Here is a 20,000-nt window from a genome sequence, read left to right as displayed (position 1 = left end):
ATAGCTTTATTTATGCTAAGTATATATTAGTTAGCTCTCTGGAGAGGATTCCAACATTAGAAGTGCGTATCCAGACTCTAGAGAGGGTTAGTAAGAGTGACAGCAGTGTAGTTTCTGTAGGGGAAAGTCTGGATGCCTCAATCCCCAACTCCGTCATTAGAGCCCTCACAGCAGGACGAATGGCAATCGCAAAGCCAAAGCTATCACTAAGGCTCACCCACGGGAACACCACACCTCTCCTCTTCACGTGTCCAACAGGTTTGCTCTCCTCAGTGAAGCAACCGCTGAGAACCCTGAAAGAGGTCTGGTTATAGGAGATTCTATCTTAAGGTATGTGAAATTAGCTAGGCCTTTAAGGCTCCAGCAGCTTTAGTTAGGTGTAAACCGGGAGCCAGGGCGCCGGACATAGCAGGTAATCTTAGGGTCTTAGGCAAGCCTAGGTTTTCAAAGATAGTTATTCATGTAGGAGCTAATGATATACGCCTTCGTCAGTCAGCGGTTAAGAGTAACGTTGTAGAGGTGTGTAAATTAGCGAAGGCGATGTCCGATGCAGTAGTATGCACTGGCCCCGTCCCAATGTGACCTGGAGATGTAGCTTACAGCAGGTTATGGTCGCTGAACTGCTGGATGTCCAGGTGGTGCTCCAAAAACAACGTTGGCTTTATAGATAATTGGAGTAATTTTGAGGGCAAGGCTGGCCTGTTCAGCACCCCCCGAACTTTCACGCATTCAACCATGTTTGGTGATAGTGGGGTGGCTGGCTGCCTTATGTCCCGGGGAGCACTCATGTCTGTGTTACCTTCTGGCTCTCCATTTAGTTATGTTGTCATAACTAGTCTTGCCAGAGTCCCTGCTTGCAATCACACAAAGCACATTGTCCTGAACCATTACGGTACATTAACCGTACCTAATAATGTCTCCTTCTCTTTCCCTCTCTCTCCCTCTCTCTTTCTGTCAAGCTACACATGATACTCCTGAAATACCAGTGATCCCGACCCTTTCTGCACTCCGGAAAGGCCCGGTCCATCCTGATGCCCTACTTCTGGTTGGAGTTCTCATCAATTGGAAGTCACATGCTGCTGCTGAGGATGGCCCCACATGGTGCAGCCTAAAGATCGGTGAGATTGCTGAGGATGGTACCACTTAAAAACCATAAAGATGGCTTTGGACCTCAATTTACATGAACAGTCATGCTATGATGGCTAGGACTACAACTGCCACAAACAGTTTTGCACTCATGTCTCCATCAAGCAGATGGAGACATAATTTGATTACGGAAAAAAAGCATAATTTGATTACGACACTCTCTGACCATACAATATGTAACTGTTGAATGTGAACTGAACAGAGAACGCATAACCCCGGTAAATGTTTATGGACCAAAGCATGACAACCCCACATTCTTTAGTGAGTTGCTGTTACGCTTAGCAGTTGTCAAGGGCAAGTGTATAATTAGAGACTTCAGTCTAGTATTAGATCCTTTTAAGGACAGGTCCTCGAAAAAATCATTTAAATCCAAAGCAGCAAATACTCTGAGATAGGAAATGGCTGATCTGGGGTTGTGTGATGTGTGGCGGACTTTCTGTCCAAATCAAACTGACTACTCTTTTTACTCAAACATACATCTTTTTAATCTCACATTCAATAGTTTACCAAGTAAAAGATTGCATGTTATCTTCCTGCATCCATCTCCGACCACAACCCTATTAGATTTACATAGGAACCAGCGATCGCTCCACCCCACTTCAAAAACTGGAGGCTTAAACCTTATACGCTAAAAGACCCGGGGTTTATTAAATTCATGCCCACTCAGATTCAGATTTTTTTTTAAAGGCCAACGTTAATTCAGCCTCACATTCAAACATTTGGGAGGCGCTCAAAGCTTATATGAGAGGACATATTCTTTCATATGGGGTATATAAACAGTAATTTGCACTTTTTTTTTATTTTTATGAGTGCAGATAAAATATAGTAAATTGATTTATATTATATGGCTATCTATGCAAATCAGCAAGTTATGTTCATGAATGCCACTAAAGATAAAACCTCATTTCATCCACAAAACCGATGGCTCTGATTTCCTTAGTAATCATTGCTCTAATTAGTTGTGTGATCTATTCAGCTCCAGCAGAATCGCACACGTGTGTATTGGTGGTAAATGAATTGAGGAGATCAGCTGCTGCTGGTTATTTCCATCTAGGCCTATTGATGTTCTTTTATGTTTCAGAAGCAGATGGTGCTCTGTGCTTTGTGTCGCTGCTGTAACAAGGTAATTTCCCTTATGGTGTCAATTAAGTACGCATGTATCGATTGTCTTATCCAAGTGGTGGCATTTTGATAGACCAGCTTAATGTGGGATGGCCTGCACTGAACTCCAACTTGCACTGATTACTGTCGACATACTCTCGAACTTTCAGAGCACAAAATCAATTAACGCTTCATCAGAAAATAGCTTTTGACAAAGTCTGGAGTAAAACTCAAAGGCATCAGTGTACCAGTGTGTAGTGAGCCAGGGTCCGTACCAGTGACCCAACTCGTATACACTATACACTGATTCACGACCTAGGTAGCTAGCGAGCTGACTGACACGCACCCTGTGATTTAGGCATAGATTCGCTGGAAGACGTTTAGAGTAACCCCTTAAAATCTCATTTTAATCCAATACAATAATCTGTTTAGCATAATAACCTGCATAAACTGACAAATTATCTACCCGTATCACCCAAAACTAGCATAACCTTGTCTGCTAGCGAACTACCTGCTAGGTCACAAACTAACAGTTAGTAATTAGATGGATTTTACTTGGTTAGTAGACATAGGTGGGATTTCAGTATCTGTGTCTTGATTTACATCATCATATTAGTCACAGTATATCACAGTTGATAATCCATATCATAACAATCAAAATAGGTTAACATGAGCCAATAGTTAGCACGATGGTTAGTTAGCAGCCACCGTTTGTGACAGAGCAACCACAAAAGCATCACTAACATTAGTTAAGTTAGCTAGCCAGATAGCTAGAAACCTGCTAGGATAAAGACTTTGGTGCAGCGAGACTGAAATGGACGGAAAATATGGCCAACAGGTGCGAACAATAATAAGTGTGGGCAGGATTGGTCAGGAATGAAATGGAATGGAAATGGGTATTAAAAAATGCACACCTCCACTTTAAACCAACCCTATAAGAGCGCTACTAGCAGTACATGACCTGTGAATCACCCAAGCTATCATGTCTACGCTGTTTACTTCAAGCTTGTAAAATGTCACTTTTAAGATCCATAGTGAGCTCAGTGCCCAGGGTCACTACATGAGCCCTAAGTACCTGAAGTTTATGTTTGATACTCACTAGCTGCAAGGCCTCAGTTACTGTGTTTGTGTTTCACATAGCAGGCGTCTGGCTACGAAAAAAGCCTTGCGACATCAGGCCAGAGTCACACTAACGACCTGTCAAAGCTGTCAGCTGAAGTAAATGACCAGTCAAAGACCCGTTTAACCCTAATAAAGCCTTGTAGGCACTCGGTGCCAGACGGACGCAATAGACATCAGCTAATGCAAGAGCTCGTGTCTGGGTGAGTGAAAGATTATGCTAAATGTAGCCTTTCTGTGTGGCACGTAGCATCATGCAAAAGCACACCATTTTTCCTCTATATTCAATTCATTTCGATGTTATGTTACTGAGTGATTTGTTTAAATTATGCTCTGACTTTTGTTTTAAATTATGCATCATCCATCCAGGTGGTGTCACTTTCGCAGGCTGGATTCCCCTGTGAGTTTGGAATTCTTTTCCCCTATGTGTACATGTTGCTGACGATTAAAACTTTGAAAGTTTCTGGAAATTAAAATCTTCTGAGTCTGAAGGGCTTTTTTTGTTTTTGGTTTTATCTTTTTTTTTTTCCACACCGCATGCAGCCTTGCTGAATAATGCTATCAATCTTGCATTTTTTGCTCAAAGGGTAAGTCTATTTTAGGAATGGCGTGCAGGGCTGAGCAGATAATAATGACGTACATCAGTGAGATTTACTCCAGCGTTGTGCCCTGGAATCAGTCAGTCACACAGCTGAGAATGTTATTCACACCTTGACAGGCTAATTCATTTCCTGTCTCTCTCTCTCTCTCTCTCTCTCTCTCTCTCTCTCTCTCTCTCTCTCTCTCTCTCGGGACAATTATTCAGTCGTAAAAAGATTGTTGTTCTCTTCTGGATTATGTGTACCCAGATGCTGAACATTTTTTCCCTTACAAAACAGAAAGTGTTCCTGAATAGATGGATGATGGTGTTCAGAATAAAACCCTCCATCTAGCAGTGTAAATATTTGAGACAGGAGTCACATTTCTAGGTCATGGCCGTGTTCCTCAGAAGGTGCGTGCTGTGACTGTTAAAGAAACACGTCACCCAAAAAAAAAAAAAAGAAAAAAAAAGAAAATCACTAATAATGAATGGAAGTCTGTAAGAAATTAGAAATGATGAGCCATGTTAGCAGGGATGGTATAATTGTGTAGCAGGGCTACACATCAGATTATTTGCTGTTCACAAATGTCTTATGATGGATTGTTTTGGATTTTTGTAAAAGCGAGCAACACACCACCATCGGCGCTTGGTTGAATGGGATTGTCATGTCAACGCATCACAGCCTACAGACATGGCCGCTCAGGATTACAATTCCTAACGCACAGCTTCACTGTGTCATGTTATAATCACCTGCCTCCTGCTCTCACACACACACACACCTATTTTCCATCACACTATATTAAAAGAATTCCAAACACTCATGATGCAAAGTATCGTTCAGTGCATCTTTCCAGATGTGCCATGCCTTTGTTCTAGCTGTTGATATATAGCTGTTTATGATCTTTGTCCTTCTCATTTGTACATCTCATCTTGCCTAGACTAGAAACCGTTGTTAGCATTAAGGGAACGGTCCTCTCCTGGCTCAGGTCTTATTTGACCGATCGCTATCAGTTCGTAGATATAAATAGCGACTTCTCCACGCATTCCGAGGTAAAGTTTGCTGTTCCACAAGGTTCTGTTTTAGGCCCACTGCTTTTTACTTTATATAGGCTACCTCTGGGTCAAATTATTCGTAAACATGGAATTAGCTTCCTCTGTACATCTCATCTTGCCTAGTTTATCCTGTTTGCCTGACTTTCACCCGTTTTTGTTTTTATTTTCCCGCCTATCCCGCCTGACAGGTATGAAGAAGCGAGGTTGGGGCTGATTTCTTTCTAGCCCACACTGTGGATTCACGCAGCCTATCAGTAACAGTCGTGTCCGGTGATTACATGGCGTGAAACCCATAGATCTGATGAGCAGTGATTGAGAAGGAGATGAGGTGAAAAAAGTGGATTATTTACTCTATCATCCTTTTTCTGCCTAAAATGCATTTTGGGGAGAAACTAAAAATAGATAGACTACGCAGAGATTGTCCAATCGAAGTACACAAAAGGACAAGGGACAGAACCATAAGTTTAGTGGTGTTGTTTTGTCGTTGTTGTATCTTATTATTTTTTTTAACAAAATCTCAAATTTTCTGTTTACCATGTTTGATTGTGAGAAGAAACACGTTCAGGAAGCTGGTAAGGCAATACAGATTTTATTTCATCCATCCATCCATCCATCTTATATACCGCTTATCCTTTTCAGGGTCACGGGGAAGCTGGAGCCTATCCCAGGGAGCATCGGGCACAAGGCGGGGTACACCCTGGACGGGGTGCCAGTCCATCGCAGGCCACACCATCACACACACATTCACACACCCATTCATACACTACGGACACTTTAGACACGCCAATCAACCTACCATGCATGTCTTTGGACTGGGGGAGGAAACTGGAGTACCCCGAGGAAACCCCCGCAGCACGGGGAGAACCCTGGAGGAGTGAGGCGAAAAACCCCGGACCCTGGAGGTGTGAGGCGAACATGCTAACCACTAAACCCCCTTGCACCCCCAGATTTTATTTAGAAATCACAAATCCAGCTGTGTACTGTATCTGCCTTTACGTGTGTGTGTGTGTGTGTGCAGTAATTTTTATTATTAAGCTATTAGGTTTCAGCCGTCACATTTAATATCATGACCAGCTGTCATTGGGTGAAGTCTTCCTTCAAGCTCAGTTTCAAGTTTGACGTTTAAACTTTTTTCTTTTTTTTTTTTAAAGAAAGAAACTAATCAAATTTTGACAGTAGGCTTTAATAAACAGTAAACAGTTGTTGTTGCTGTGTTGTCATTTAACAATGAGAAGTATAAGTGCCGCTACAGTGAACTTTTCTGTTTATTTATAGGAAAGGATTATTTAACATTTAGGGAAGGAGTCTCCAATGTCAGCACTTTGTAACAGTTTTCCGCCGCAATAAAATCTTCAGGACAGAGGACTATGCACGTTTTTGTTGGTGAGGAAACAACTCTGTGTAGATGCATTCACACATTATACAAGTGATTCGTTTGATAATATGCAACCCAATGTATCCGAATGTAGTTAGTCAGCCGTAGATGTGTTTGGTGCCCAATGTTGCTTTGGAAATACTGTATCTGCCTCAGACCGTATCCAGTTCTTTAGTGACAAGCTGCTTTTTCATCAAGCTCAGGTGTGACTCAGGTGGTAGAGCGGGTTGTCCACCAATCCTAGGGCTGGCGGTTCGATTCCCGGCCCACGTGACTCCACATACCGAAGTGTCCTTGGGCAAGACACTGAACCCCAAGTTGCTCCCGATGGCAAGTTAGCGCCTTGCATGGCAGCTCTGCTACCATTGGTGTGTGAGTGTGTGTGTGTGAATGGGTGAATGAGACACAGTGTAAAGCGCTTCGGTTAAAAGCGCTATATAAGTGCGCCATTTACCATTTTAACAGGAAGTAACTTGTCTCACAAGCGTTCCTCAATAATAATTACATTTCGTTCGGTAATAAATTAAAAAGTGTCATAGTTAGAAAATTGCTGCAGAATAAGAGCAATAAAAAACTGCGGGATGTGCTGTTATTGAAAAATAATCACAAGCGTTTTATTCCTTACATATGACATCCTAATGCTAATAGATTACAGTTAAGGTTCCGGTTGTGAAGCAACCGTATTTCTGTGATTATTTCAATTCATTTGCTGCCTTAGTTTCTCTTGCTACAAAGTATTTCAAGGTTAAAACTTTAATTAGTGATAAGAGCTCAACATGGCTGCCTGCGAGTAAAAGTCGCATTAATGAACTTCGTCAGTGAGTGAGTTTCGGCTCACTCGTATTTCATCATCTTCGGCTTGCCTCGGTCGATTATGCGCATGAGAATGTCTTTCTTAAAATGCTGATGTTTTTCGTGATCTAATTGCCTCCGGCAGCCTTTAAAACAAGAGGGTCGGGAAACTATTTACCAAACTTAAGCAGCTGAATATACTATGGAGCTTTGAATGAAACCTCAGTGATGGCTCACATTTAAAAGATATACACAAGTGCTGCGTTCACAATACGCACCCCAGTGTATCCCAGTATAGTCAGTCAGCCGTAGATGTGTTTGGTGCCTAATGTTGCTTTGCAAACATCTGCATCACTCGACGTCCAGTTCTTCAGGCTCATGACGGAAATATTCTGATATGGTTTAAGACACAGCGTGACGTCTCGTAATCACTTGTTTCGTTAACAGAATCGTATCGTTCAAGTTCTTGGTCCTGTCTTCCAAAGTCTGGGGATGAAATTGAACCCGAACGCTGGAGGTCATGTAGATGACTTAGTGTTCCTGAAATTAAATTTGTAAATATGGACTATCGCTACCATTTTCGCACAGTTGCTTATTTAGAAAAATGCTTTGAAAATGCTGTTTGGAGTATAATAAAATTCAAGCGCCAGTTCCAAATACTTAAAGTATATTGCTTTAAGTATCAACAAAACTAAATGTTCTGCATTACAACTGTACATATCACTGTTTATACATGGGATATATTTCTAGAGCATTCTCCTTGTCACAATTCAGTACAGACAAACCTAGTGTATGACCATAAAAACCAAGCGCAGCAGTCCCCGGATGCTCTGACACCATAAATACATTATTTAACTTACAGTCAATGAGAATTTAAACAGCTGAGTGGCTCTGGTGAGACGTTCTGTACTTCCGACCCGGCTAATGCAGTAATGCAATTTTAACTGGAGTCTATAGCTGAAAGTTTGATATTTTTAGTTAAAGTGCAGATACTTGAACTTGAACTGAGTTCACTTACATAAGGTATGTTGTGCAATGTAAGACACTAAGAATAATACTAAGGGTATTACATTTCTTCCATGTGGTGTAGTTTTTAAAAAAAGGTGAGCTGACCGGCACTCAATCTGCTCATGCAGAAGAATCTCAGAATTATAATTATGCCCAATTAGGACCAATGGGTCAAAATATCCAGCATAAAGATGCTCCACACTAAAGCCATATGCATGCCAAGCTCTCAAATACACCGTAAACTGTAGGGCCGTCCGAGCCACGGGAACATCTGGAAGACTTCCTAACGTAACATCCGATAAAAAGAGAAATAACAAAGGCTGGTATTTACGCTGCGTCTGATGACCCCATTAAGAGAACGCCATCTCAGATCCAACACTTGGCTGCTTCACACATCATAAAGAACCGAGGTGAAATGAAAACAAGCCCGGATCATGCCTCTGTGAACCAACGTAATGTTTTCCTGAGTTGAAAACCAGAAGCGCTGAGCTTCACCTTATCTATATAGCTACAGCTTCTATTTGTTTTTTTTTTATTATCCCCAAGTACAGTAAGTTGTGTTAATTCTACACACAACCTGAGAAACTCACCTTCTGATCTACTGATCTACTGATCATGACTGACATTTAGCTCAAATGTAGGCATTTCATATTGTTGTCAACGTTATCACAGTTTGTAACGTGCACTATTATTAATAAGAAATAAACACATAAACAAACTAACAAACAAACTCTGCATGTTTAATTGTATCTGTCTTGCTTGTCTATAGCTGAATAGAGATCATGAAACCTTAATGGATTTGCCTTCTTCGCGTAATCTACATGTAATAACTCTTAAAACGGTCCAAAATAGGGAAGCTCATCTATAATAAGGTAAATCTGAACAGCTGGTAATTCTGATGCATAGACCAATAATGACCAATAATGCAGCCTACTACAAGGGAAGTACCAATGTGAGAATTATAGACTGATGTGAATATCCAATATTTGTCATGTACTGTACATATGTGCAGATGCAGATGTCATTTCTGTATAATATATTAACGTTCAAGGATGTGTTAGGAAGAAAGATGTGTTGAACCGTAACCACATGTGGCTGACTAACTGCTCATAAATATGTAAGCTGTAACATCGAATGCCTGCACTTAAATAGCATTTACTGGTAGTAATTATTTTACGCTATTCTAAAGAAAGATAAAATTATGTTAAAGTAAAAAAAAAAAAAAACTGCCAAAACATTCCGTTCACCCAAAGTACAAGGAGTCATCAAAAATCAGTTTGAATTATCAGCCAAATGGATTCATTACATGGCTTCAATACATATGATATTTAACAATTATCTGCCTATATGATATGATTGTATATTATATATACACTGCTGGAAAAAGTATTTGACTCCAAAGAACCGCAGTGAGAGCCATTATCTCCAAATGGAAAAACACGGCACAGCAGTGAACCTTCCCAGAATTGGCCGACCTTCCAAAATCCCTCCAAGAGCACAGCAGCGACTCAACCAGGAAGTCACAAAAGAGCCAAGGACAACATCAAATGATCTACAGGCCTCTCTTGCATCAATAAAGGTCACTGTTCATGACTCCACTATCAGAAAGACACTGGGCAGAAATGGCATCCATGGAAGAGTGGCGAGGTGAAAACCACTGCTAACCCAGAAGAACATTAATGCTCGTCTGAATTCTGTCAAAACACACCTTGATGATCCTCAAACTTCTTGTTTGTTCTGTGGACTGATGAGTTGAAAGTGGAACTGTTTGGAAGACAGCAGTCCCGGTACATCTGGCTTAAACCAAACAAAGATCTCTACAAAAAGAACATCATAACTATGGTCGAGCATGGTGGAGGGAGTGTGATGGTGTGGGGATGCTTTGCTGCTTCAGGGTCTGGGCAACTTGCCGTAATTGAGGGAAACATGAATTCTACTGTTTACCAGAAAATCCTAAAGGAGAATGTCCGATCTTCAGTCCGTAATTTGAAACTCAAGCTCAACTGGATTATGCAGCAAGACAATGATCCAAAGCATAGGAGTAAATCCCAGTCCTAGAAGTAAGTGAAAGTCTGATCTTCAGTTATCGGAAGCGTTTGGTTGCAGTTATTGCTGCTAAAGGTTCACAACCAGATTTTAGGTTTAAGGTTTAATTAGTTTTTCACATTTCGTCATAGATATTGAATAACTTTTTTTTTTGCTTTAATAAAAAAATAAAAAAATAAATAAAAACAGTATTGTGTGTTTACTCAGCTCGTCTTTGTTTTATGTTTTATGTTGTATTCCGTTTGAAGATCTAAAACTATTTAGTATGAGATATACACAAAAACAGAAGAAATCAGGATGGGGCACATACCTTTTCACAGCACTGTGTATGTCTATGTGTATATGTATGTATCACAGTATGATCTATATATGATATGGTATTATATTATCATACATCTCAACAACTTCCTCTCAGCAGAGACTCCGACTGAATGGAAAAATGAATGATAAAGGTATTTGAAGTTTACATTAACAACAACAATGTGTGTTGAAGCTCTCAATACACTGAATTATAGTGCACAAGAATTATTAGCAAATGTCTATTCAGGTGTGTTAAATATTCACATTTAATTACAACAATGACCATCAAAATAAAATGCTGGCCAAGAAACAGTAAGGATCATTTATTTCCTAATGGGTGCGAGCCTGAATATTGCACTCCATTTATTATCACATTGAGAGAACAGAAGGAATTTGCCTCAGAGAACATTTTAGCCCTGACACGTTTTCAGGCCTATGGCGATTGATGTTCATTTAATTATTCATCCATTTATTATATAGAAATGTTTATATGGACATTTATTACATGCTTAGTCAGAAAACTATATCAATTTTTTTTTTTTTTTTACAATACAGATTAAGTAAACAATAACACAATGCATATGGAAATTTTAAAAAAAGAAAAAGAAAAAATCTATAGTCATTTTTTTTACATCAGTAAAGTAGGATTGTGCGAAAAAGTGATCTCTCGTAAATATCAATAGCTAAAACAACAGACTTACAATGCTATTTTGATATTTAATAATATGCAGAAGCACACAGCGCGTCTGAATGCACACCCTTCTCTATACAAATAGAACACATTTATCACACAAAGCCTGCCATCACAGCAGCTTTTCATTATCACACTACAACAAATGCTCCTCAAACCAGGTATCAAAAAGCATTTATGTTACCTTCATAAAACTGAAACAGCACAACAGCTCTGACAGCTCAGCGTGGCTCTGCGCATTAATGAATGTACGCCTCTGTGACAGCAGTCTGTTATACTGATATTTGACTGACAGATTGATGGGTAGCTTTAATATTTCAGCCAGGGCCTAACTTCACTGACAAGAAAATCTACAGTCAGTGTTAACGCTACACTTGAAGGGTATGATCATATCTGAAATAAATAAACAAAGAAAAAACACACAGATTCCTCAGGAAAAAAAAAAGACTATTTTACATCGTAAACAGTCTTGAGTTCTGAACTGCACGATTTTATTGAAAAAAAAAATCCTTATCCTCCAAAAAGATATGATATAATCCAATCTTTTCTAGTCAGAGCTAAAAAAAATTTTAAAAAATCCTACACCAAACAAATCCTACAACAAACATTAGTTCAAGGAGATAAATGTGAGCTTAATACCAGCTCCCAGAGCAATAATAGAGGAATAGGAGCAATTCCATGTCTTAAAGGGCTCAATACAGCAAGAAATCTAAAGCAAGGCAAGGGTGTGTGTGTGTGTGTGTTGCAGTATAGAGACAGTGTGGTGTATTACAACCCAGCTTGGTTGACAGAATCATCAATCAATCCACTGGCATCACATTAGAGGTGAAGCCTCTCAGATCACCAAGCATTTAGCTGAGCAAGCACCATGGAAATGACACTCACTCAAAGTCACCATGAGGCAAAAAGAAAGAAAGAGTGAGAGAAAACAGGAGACAGCAGAATGGCAGCTGCAGTACATTTGCAGTCATGTGAGCTTAAAAGGCAAGAACACTTGGAGAGCAGCCAAATAAATATCCTAGATGAATTGCAGCCCAATAACACAACCCCACTGGGCTCCAGTAGCACAATGACTCTGGAAACAAATCCTGCAAGCTGTCTTGGACAGCTACAATCCCACAAAAGACAACTACAACCCCATTGAACCGCATCAACAGAATCCCACTTGACTTCAACAATTCATCTTAAAAGTCTGGAAATACCACAAATTAAACCAGAGGACAAAAAAATAGCATTGCCTTGAGGCTGCACTGCAATAACACAACCAAAAATTAACCTAAGTGCAAGTCGTGTAACCCTTGGAACCCAACAGCCCAAGACCACACAACTCCAATAAAACAATTCCGCTGAACTCCAACAGCACGAAACCTTCTTGGCTTCAACAAAAGCCCAATGAACCTCAACACAAGCCCACTTCATTTCAGAACAACCCCCACTGGACCCAAACAATCTAAACCCAGTAATGTCCAAACCCACTGTGCACCCATATTACAACTCTGAAGCCCAAGAGATAACCCCACTGCTCTTTAATAATACAACCCCACTGGACCTCTCCATCCATCCATGGGCAAGACTGAACTGATATTCCTACCAGTGAAAAATACCCCTCGGCTCTACGTGTCGATCACCACTGACACCCCTACTGCACATCTGGCAGACACAGTTGAGAATCTTGCACTCGAATCCTCATACACCCCATTCGACTTGACGCTTACTTGTCTCCATTCATATGAATGATCTTCTCTACAGAGCATTTTGCCCTCGGCTGGCTCATAAACCAGGTTTATAAACCTCATAAACAAGTTCTCTAAAGCGATTCCATGCATTATAGTGTACAATAGTGTTTCTCAATCCTGGTCCTGGAGCACCACTGTTCTTCACATTTGTGTTTTGCTTGCTCCCAACACACCAGATTCAATGTATCAGCTAATGAACAATTTAGAGGAGAAGAGACACCAAATGATGCAGGGTGGTGATACAACAAGACCAGGATTGAGAAACAGTGTCTTATGGGAAGATGCAGAACCCTTTGATGCATGGATTGAGAAGAGAAGAGTTCTGAATGGGATTCCTGTTGAAAAAGACTTCAAACAGTCTCAAGTCTAGGAAAATCTAATGGTGTATGAAGATTTGAGTGGATCTGGTGCTAGAGTGGTCAATGGGATAACACCGTTATTTTCCTCTGTATTTACTTTACATTGATTGCCTTTATCCTACTTTATTTTTTAACTTATTTATATTATGTATGCATTTGGGTTTGAAATGGTCTTTTTTGTTATCTCACAGACCACTAGACAAACTTCAATCTTCAGAATATGAATCTGTTCTGATTGGCAAGGTTTTCAGCAGTTTGTACAGTTTCTAAGTCAGGAAAAGAGCATTCGCTAACAGCTAAATGACTAACTGTAAACAACCACATCGCGGCATTTAACAGTGAACTACAGCATCAGGTACATCACATGGTCAAAGCATCTATAGCGATGCATAGGAATATTCTCTCTAGAGCAATTCTCACGGTTGAGGCTATCACAAATTCAACCTAAAGTATTACTCAACCCACAATGCCTTCAGAATTCGTGCCACTACTACAGCCAAGACCACAACCATAGTGGACCACAGATGTACTCACCTGGCCTTCAGGAAGAATTCTGACTACAAGAATTGCTAATAATTTCCAATTCCACCCTGTCGGTGGTGTTAACATGTATGTTTCTGTTCTACACATGATTGTACCTCACCAAGATCCAGTGTCAACACAAACGTGGTCAATCAGTCAACCAACGAATATTACAACGGCGTGCGAGTGGAGACGTGCTGAGGGCTTTTAGTGCCTCGACACATTTATACATATTATAATGAAGGCTAGGTGTTTATATTGTACCTCTTAAGGAGAAATCTTTCAGGCTACTAGCCACTGCTTCAATATAAAAATTAAACACGAAAAGATAGACAGAGACAGAGAGAGAGAGAGACAGAGAGGTGTACTGTGTTAGAGCGGGTTCGGAATCCAGGGATTAATTAAATGTTAAATCAACTTTCTCATAACCTTTCAATCATCCCCATCAGATTTGTACATGTTGGGCTATGTTTCCACATATTTTTCCACATATTTTCCCTAATTACAAATATGAGGCAACCTTCTGCATTAATCAACAATCCCTCCTTACATACTCTAAAACAATGATCACAGTCCAGAGTGCTGTAAATAAGCACAATAATAATAATAATAATAATAATAATAATAATAATAATAATAATAATAATCAATGAGTCTTGGAATATTAACCGGTTATGCCTGGAATTACCAGTGAATGGAACTAGTTATGTAATTGGTTTTCTTTTGCAAAGTGCACACACCTAACCCTTATATTTACTCAGAGATAAGGTAGTTAAAAAGTCAGGTGTGTGTGTGTGTGTGTGTGTGTGTGTGTGTGTGTGTGTGTGTGATAACTAACAACCAAACGCTGCATGCAATAAAATCCCCTAAACATCATCTTACATTGAAATAACATCTTATCAAAAGTTACTATCCCTGTGTACCCAAATCTAGAGGCAGTAAGAAGCAGAAAGCTTCTCAGTGCCAGTGCTCAGCTTTGCTCGAGTCAAAGTGCAACAAATGAAGTGTGATTTAAAAAAATAATTTAAAAGAAAAGAAAAGAAAAGACAGAAAGAAAGAAAACTCATACCTCTACTATCTCCATGCGAGCGCGCGCGGCACAACTTCCGTACAGCGCGGAGTCGGTGTCCAGCGCCCTAATCCGGTGGCTTCAACGGCAAAGCAGTTCAACGGAAGCAACAAACGGGGAGGAAAGTCGTGGTTCTCGCGCTCGTGCTCCACGTGAAACTAACGCTGGAATCTGACCGCGCGCTCTACCGGCACTGCGCTATAGAGTGCGCGTAACCGCGCGTCGCCAGGTGGCGCGCCGGGCATTCAAACATGTACCCGGGGATGCACGCGCACTGGTGGAGAGCCGCAGGAATTTAAAAAAATAAATAAAGAAAGAAAGAAAAGAAAGAAATGTTTTATTTTGGGAGTTACTATGGTGATTCGGTCACTTCCGATTACATGCAGGAGCACCTGCCACCTGTGGCCACTATGCAATGATGTAGCAACATGTACTAGCATACTGTCTATTTAACACAAAGCAGTGTGGTTTGGAACATACCCTTTGACCTTTTTTATTATTATCATCATCCCTAATCATATAATTGTGTATCTGACTCCAGTTATTTCTGTTTGATTTGAACGACTCACTATATTCACAGCATGCTGATGCAAAATGATTTTAGTTGGTATATGTAAATAAATCTAAGCCTACTCAAGGGTTATTAAATATGATCTAAGAATGACAAAGGCACTCTCTGTATCTGTTTTCAGGCTGCTGTAAGTGAATGTTCTTGATGCTTTGCTCTGGTGGAAGCAAAATAATAATAATAATAATAATAATAATAATAATAATAATAAGGTCAAGGACCAGCTAAACCACTACATGAATGAAGACAACTTTAAAATGAATAAAGGGACTACTATGGAGCAGATGTTATGCAATGGTGGGCCTTTCTCAACACAGCAGTGATCCTCACACTCAGTGGTGTGTGTGGCGCTGGTGTGAGTGCATCACATAGGCTACCTTTAGTAGACCCTCCATCTTTCTTTGTCCAGATTGTAAATGCATCATTAGAGACTAACGCTGATCATTTTCCATGTAAAATAAATAAATAAATAAATAAATAAATAAATAAATAATCCAAAAATATCCAGCCAAATATCATCTGGACAGTGGTGGTCCTGTGTTGATCCCTATCCCGTAATAATCATGGATAGACACATCACACATAGTAAAAAATATGAGTTAGTAAGTGTACACTTACAAAGGGACCTACATTGTACGTGTATCTAATAAAGCGGCCTATGAGACCGTGTAGCTTGTTAGATAAATAAGCCTGTTATTTCTAAGATGCTCTTCTGTAAATGTTCATGTTAATAGTCGCATGCTATTGTGTGAGGAAATGTGCACTGGACTTGTATAGTTTTATCAGTGCTTGTCAGCTTTTAGTTTCTGTAGCTGCTCTGTGTAGACATGGCATAATGGGTAATGATAAAAAAAGGAATGAATAAGTACACCTTTGATGGAAGGTTCTGTGGTAGTCTATTCAGCACCGTCACAAGCTTCTGCTTTCCTGTAGACCTCAAAGTAATATTCAGTAAACCAGCAGGAGTTTACATGTTTTGTTTTTGTCAGTCTTAGTGGTGCTTATTTTTAATAATAAAAAAAACCTGCATTTAATGTAAACTAAAGATCAAAAAATAATAACTCTTCTGTGTGTAGAAGACACTTCTTCAGCCAATCATAACATTTTCCTTTGACTTTTTTTCCCTTATGATTTCGCTCTCTCAGAACTCTTGGTTCTTAACAAATGGCAGGCCAACCTGTAGCCAACTGTCTTTTCAGTTAAAAAAAAAAATAAAAATAAAAATAAATTATATGATATTCATACTGAATAAAAATAATTAGAATCTACAATAATCATACGGGTCCAAAGATATTCTTCACCACAGTGACTGTGACTCATTTTGGCAATGCTGACTAAATCACAGATACCATTCATGTGACGCATATGCTCAAAACTGTAGTGTATTTTTAAAGGTTAACAAATCTGTTTTCAGATTATTGTATAATAGCCATGTTCATTTGAAATCTGCACTCACTAACAACAATAAATGATCACTTTTAACGCCTTGCTGTCTTTAAACAAATCCACAGTGCCAATTAATACTGTGGGTAAAATGGGTCGTTTATTTAAGCAGGCTGTATAATTGTTTACTTTAGTTACAATAATGCTAGGTTGTAGAGTATTAGTAAACTAAAAAAAAATCTAGATATCAAGCCAATAGAGACTCAATAGGGTAGGCAGCGTTTATGAAGTTCCACATTAGGTCTGTCATTCTTTAGAGAAAATAAACAACAGTCTCTTAAGCAGTTGTGTAACTAATTTATCAGATTACGGACCTAAATATATAGTTACTTTTGGAGCACACAAATTTCAGTTATAGTTATGGTAAGTCTGAAAACAGCTAATGTTAAGGTTTTATTTGAATTTGGGGTTCTGCGCGAAAGAGTGGCCTAAATGCAACCAAAAATATCTAAATCATGCGTATGTAGCATTTCAGTTTTAGGCTGAAAGTGGCCCACTTTAAGGTCTGGCCTGAGATATGAGATTTGGTCTCATCAAAGCTGAGTTGTGACTTACTCAGATGCGTGAAGAGAAGTTCCTCAGCATCAGTTCATAGCAGTTTTTGGGCCAGATGAAGGGTGTAAACGTGGGCTGACACTGGGCCAACGCTCAGCTGCTTATCTGTGACACCTAATTAAAAATCTGCTTAAAAAAAAAGAAAAGAAAGAAAGAAAAGTAATGTAAGAATGCCTGTGAGATTAAATCGGTACATGGATCCACAGTATTCAGCCTTCCTTCGGACACTAACAGGCTGCTGGGTCGAAGTCCTACAGCTCTTTATTAACTGTCTAGATTGAGATCATCATCATGTTATCCCTTCTGTATGTTTGTCATTACCTTAAACAGGGAGGATTGTATGTGCATGCAATAATCATACAATTTTCCTAGAACTGACAAAGCTCCCCACTTACTGTCTTGCTTCAAGGTTAAAACTTACAGAGAAATACAGAGAAAATAAATCTGTCCTCAGTCAAAGAGTTTGTGAAACAACCATGTTGCGATTAATATCACAGCAAAAATGCCTCATGAGTTCATGGCCATCCACTAGCAGGTGTGAATTAATGACAATGTTACAATTGTCATGTATTACATTATGACACAGAAACATAAAGTGGCCACCTTCCAGTTTGCTACATATTTTCATCAAGAATTGTATTATTTTCAAGTATCATTCTGGGCTACTCTGATATGTGTGCTGCTATATTACTGTAGCTGTGAGATGAAAATGCGAATAGGAGACTGGGCTCAAGTGAACACTTCTACGGATCTGTTGTGCATTTTTTCCATCAAGTACTCATGTAGGTTTAATATCAGCTAACTACTGAATAACATGTCCTCTAATAATTGCAGCATTAACAGCATCAAAACATATCAGTTTACCATAACTCTGCATGACCATGAACCCCCAGATCTGCACCTTAACCTAATAGAAGTGTTATTCAACTAAATTCCTGACTAAACAAATAGGTTTTCAAAATAGTCTTAAAGGCCGAGAATGTGTCTGAGTCCTGAACACTAATCAAAAGACAAAAGGAAAAAGGAAAAATTTCTGCCTGCTGCTATAGCCTTCATTATTCTAGGTACTGATAAAGAACCTGCATCTTTTGATTAAACCGTGCGTGGTGAGATCATAATAGTCCAAGAGTTCTCTTGCTTTGGAGCTAGACCATTCTGTGCTTTCTATGTGAAATTTTACTGCAGCGTGGATAAAATAGCAGTGACATGGTCAAACTTTATCAGTCCCTTAAGGAGTCTGGCTGCTGCATTGTGGAGTAAATGGAGCTTGTTCATGCGATTACTGGAGCATCCAGATCAACAAGGCATTACCATAGTCAAACGTAGAGATAACAAAAGAATATATTATTTTTTTTGCAAGAATTTTTTTTTGTATTCTCTAATGACTGTATTTCTTAGCTTAGTGATGTTACTGAGATGAAAGAAGGCTGTCCTAGCAATATTATTACATGAGCTTTACACAAAAGACTGGCATCAATATTCACAGTAAGGTCTTTTACTGCATAATCTGAAACTTTTTTCTACCTTCCTGTGGCCGTACTAGAGCTGGTTCCCCATTTTCTGCTATAACAGCCTCCACACTTCTGGGAAGGCTTTCCAGTAGATATTGGAATGTGGCTGTGGGGATTTGTGCATTCAACCAGAAGACCATTAGTGAAGTCGGGCATGATTTTGAACAAAAACAAACAAACAAACAAACAAACAAACAAACTAGCACACAGTCGGAATTCCAGTTCATCCCAAAGGTGTTAAATGGGGTTGAGGTCGGGACTCTGAGGAGGTCATCCATGTTCTTCAACACCAACTGTGACAAACAGTGTCTTCATGGAGCTCACTTTGTGCACAGGGGCATTGTCATGCTGGAACAGGTTTAGGCCTCTTAGTTCCATTGAAGGGAAATTGTAATGCTACAGCATACAAAGACTTTATGGCAAAAGTTTGGGTAAGATCTACATATGGGTGTGATGGTCAGGTGTCCACATACTACTGGCCTTATAGTGTCCTTCTTATGTTTCTCAGGAATTAAGTAAGAGGAATTTACACAGTATCCAGTGTCTACTTTTTTCCATTCTTCAAGCTGGTATCTGTCACTGGCTTTGCTCAAACATGAAAACTCTGTGTCATCAGCATAGCAGATGAAGCAATACACAATGTGTACAAATATTGTTTTCCCAAGAAGTAGCGTGGATAGGGAAAGACGCAATGAGCCTAAGACGGAACCTTGCAGAACACTAAACTTTACTTTTCAACCAACAAAGAAGTCATCATTAACATAGCAGTCAGTCAGACAATACATTCTAGTTTATTTTTTAAAAATGAGATCAAATAATACTCGTAAATAGAGGCAACTCTGATCAGAGGACAGTAGTATGTCATTTACTACTTTAACCAGAGCTGTCTCAGTACCGTGATGAGGCCTAAAGCCTGACTGAAGGATTTAATCTATGTGAAACACATCTCGTGTTAATCACATAATAGTATGCAGAGCTATCCGCATCATTAAAAGTAAACACGTAACAAATTCAAACTATTCAAAT

General features: G+C 39.5%; 1 protein-coding gene across 1 annotated transcript in view; it reads right to left on the bottom strand.

Moving 5' to 3' along the window:
• Positions 1-15,222, bottom strand: part of chrm3b (cholinergic receptor, muscarinic 3b) — a 118,465-nt gene extending 103,243 nt beyond the window's left edge. Inside the window, exon 1 of the mRNA XM_053639576.1 lies at positions 14,898-15,222. The gene's annotated coding sequence lies outside the window, so the exon portion shown is untranslated. The remainder of the gene's footprint in view (positions 1-14,897) is intronic.
• Between the last annotated feature and the right edge of the window lie 4,778 nt (positions 15,223-20,000).

The sequence above is a fragment of the Ictalurus furcatus genome, chromosome 13 (genome assembly GCF_023375685.1).
Source record: "Ictalurus furcatus strain D&B chromosome 13, Billie_1.0, whole genome shotgun sequence".
Classification (NCBI taxonomy): domain Eukaryota; kingdom Metazoa; phylum Chordata; class Actinopteri; order Siluriformes; family Ictaluridae; genus Ictalurus; species Ictalurus furcatus.
Note: the sequence above shows the minus strand (reverse complement) of the source record. Positions and strands in the feature narration are given on the sequence as shown.